Source organism: Notothenia coriiceps, unplaced genomic scaffold (assembly GCF_000735185.1).
Source record: "Notothenia coriiceps isolate Sejong01 unplaced genomic scaffold, NC01 NC01_scaffold00020652, whole genome shotgun sequence".
Taxonomy (NCBI): domain Eukaryota; kingdom Metazoa; phylum Chordata; class Actinopteri; order Perciformes; family Nototheniidae; genus Notothenia; species Notothenia coriiceps.
The window spans coordinates 1-3,251 of NW_011353353.1; the positions used below are offsets into that span (position 1 = coordinate 1).

General features: G+C 41.0%; 1 long non-coding RNA gene across 1 annotated transcript; it reads left to right on the forward strand.

The window, feature by feature from the left end:
* The first annotated feature begins 2,263 nt into the window (after positions 1–2,263).
* LOC104952854 (uncharacterized) lies at positions 2,264–2,718 on the forward strand. Its single transcript, XR_799146.1, has 3 exons — positions 2,264–2,387; positions 2,476–2,568; positions 2,652–2,718. It is a non-coding gene; the product is annotated as an uncharacterized lncRNA (long non-coding RNA).
* Positions 2,719–3,251: the final 533 nt, after the last annotated feature.

Sequence of the window (3,251 nt, forward strand, 5' to 3'; positions counted from 1 at the left end):
GTGTGTGTGTGTGTGTGTGTGTGTGTGTGTGTGTGTGTGTGTGTGTGTGTGTGTGTGTGTGTGTGTGTGTGTGTGTGTGTGTGTGTGTGTGTGTGTGTGTGTGTGTTTCCCTATAAAACAGCAGGTACCTCATCATACCTCATTCACACCAACGCAACTCCGGTTCAATCTCCGTGTTAGAGCTTTTCAGGTTCAGAACCGGTTCTTCGGTTTAGCTCCGGCTGTTTTCACACTGCCCAGAGTCCGACTGGTGCTGCGTCATTGCGTCATCGTTTGCGTCATGACGTAACCGTTTGCGTGCCTGCTTCATAAAGCCAAACCTCGCGGAAACCCCTCACAGCTGACACCGACAACAACAACAATGGCCGATTGTGCTCCAGCTTCCTCTACTGTACCTCTTCGGAAGACCAGATTCCCAGTAGGTAGCTGGTCTCTTCAGTGGACCACTGCTGCTTGTTAAGTTTCTCCATCGTTGTGTATAAACTGGATAAAACGCCGGCTTTTTGTTGTTGTTCAGGAGTTGATCCCGCCCATGCCCCTGCGCCCGCCTCGACGTAAGCGTGACGTATGCGGTGCTTTTGCTCTAGCCGGACAATTTTTTGGTGCTTGAAACGAACCAGATTCCCGAGCTAAGAAGCTGCTCCGCTGCGGTGTGAACAGGAAAACCGGTGCTTTTTAAGCTCCAGCTCCAAACCGGCCCTGAAACACCGTTGGTGTGAATGAGGTATGAGAGTCACAGACATTAATTCATAGATCAAAGCAGACTGGTTTACAGACTCTCCTGTTTTGCGAATCCGGTGCTTAAACCAATAGCTCTACACCCCTGGCCGAAATGTCCATAAAATTAAGTCTGAGTTCAAAATATATCTCAAATAATGTATGCACTGTCATTTTCCAGTCTGCAATGAAATGGTTGTCTCCTGTGTGTTCCACTTCCTCGTACATCGGTAAATTTCTCAAAAAAAATAAAGTCAGGATAACGGATTCGTTTCTCGTGCGCACGAGAAACAAACTCTTTTTCCTGACTTTATTCTTTTTCTCTCTCTTTTTTTTTTTTTTTCATGTCCCTTTTGGGGCTCCGTAGACAATAATAAAAAAACGTTTAAAATGTTATACATTAAGATATATATATAATCTTATAATATATATACTGTATATAGTATAATTTTTCTTTTATTTGTGCTTGTTTTTCTTACTTTGTATCTTCTTTAACTGTGTTTATGTTTACACCATGTACACCAAGGCAAATTCCTCGTATATGTGAAACTACTTGGCAATAAACCTGATTCTGTTTCTGATTCTGACTATGACAAAGTACTCCGAATAGTAAAAGAAAAGAAAAGATGTGCAGTATTGTTGTGAAAATTGGAAAGCTCTGTAGATACTAAGAGTAGGAATATCAGGTTTATCAGTTCATACCTATTGTGTTTGTATGTAAACATGTACTGTGTAAAGTATTGGAAGTGAAGCAAAACATATAATAACAGCTAAGATTTACTAGAGTTTCTTCTGACTTTGGTCACGGCCTTAAGTCCAGATACTGTTCCAGGATAGTAGGATACAATCTGAAAAGAGCACATATTGATCACAGCAGCTCCATTTACAACATCAACACATATTAAAGGTACGATTCAGGGACAACCTTTAAACATGTGGGTGTTTCAGTTATAGATGTGAATAAAATGGGAACTACGAAGGGATGTTGTGTAGGTTTCTATGGCAACATAAATTAGGTTAGAAGGTGGTAGTCTCAGACCGATGAACTGTGTTTGAACCGATTCATTTCACTGTCTGTGATAGAGAGAGAGGGTTGCTAGTTTAAAAACTGTTGTGCAGCGACCTCTAGTGACCAAACACATGAACATCACCGTAAGAGACTGGTGTTTCCTGTCCTGTATAAAAGCAAAAGTTAACTTGTGTTTTTTACGTTTTTTATGGTACAATTATTATTTATTTTTTTCAACCATGATCTTTTTCTAAACCTCACCAAGTAGGTTTGTTCCAATTCAAAACATTTACTATGTTATAAAACTGCCACCTTTCACATAGGTCTGAAGCGTTAAGATGGTAGTGATTAATAACATTTGAATGGAAAGGGTTTTTCAGGGGATTCCAAGCTATAAAACCTAAAATGCTTAATGCATGTGAAAACTAAAAACCTTTGCAAAAAAACAAAAAAGTATTGACATACATTATAAATAGCATAAGGAACATTTGTACTTATTTACAATGTATCTGTGCTTGTCTGTCCTCTCCCAGACTTCGTGGAGGCCACCCGGAACATCTTCCAGGAGAACCTGGATGAGCTGGGTTTAGGGGCGGATCCCTTCATGTTTTCCTATCATGAAGCAGCGAGTTTGATGGACACGTCTGCCTTCCACTCCCCCGTAAGCTCTCACACAGATCAGATCAAGAGCAAAACTGAAAAGATCCTCACCTAACATAAACACATAACTTGTTCTTCTGTGTGTGCAGACGTATGAATCAGAATGCAGTTACAGCAGTGAGGAGATGGAGCAGTTTCAGACGGAGGTGAAGCAGCTCCACACCCAGATGAAGCAGCTCAAGGTAAACTATTGTAATGTACTCATTTTTTGCAATTTCCTCTGAGCTGATGCTCAGTGATCTCAGCTCTCCTCCTCTCTGTGCAGCTGATGCTGAAGGACATGGAGCACAGCAAGAAGACTCTGGAGGAGGAGCTGCAGAAGACCTCGGAGGTGAGGAGTGTGTGGGGACTCACATGTTGGAGCCTGGTGCATGCTGTGAGAATTATTCACAGCATGGGAATCTCACCCAGCCCAACACACTCAGTTATTATGATGCATCAAGCAACATTTACAATGTTCACCCAAACCAGCCTTTCCCAAACTCAGGGTCGCGACCCAAAATGGGTCGCGGACCCGTTTTGATTGGGTCGCCAGTTAAATGCATTGCTACACACACACAGCGTCAGAGCTGATGGCTGCGTTGCAAATAAAAAAATTTAAATAATTTTTGTATTTTATTTTTTATTTTGAAAATGAAATTATGCAATATAGCATTGTATATTGAATGATTTAATTTTCTAAATACAAATAAACTAAAAATAAAAGATTGTATTTGTATCAGCTCTGACGCGTCCCCCGCGAAAGTTTTCGCGCTGTCTGTTTATTGTCTGTTGATTAATCCCGATCGTACATGATGGCAAAAAGACGATACAAAGAGGAGTTTTTAAACGTTGGCTTCACAAAAGCCTCAGTGTGTTTTATGTG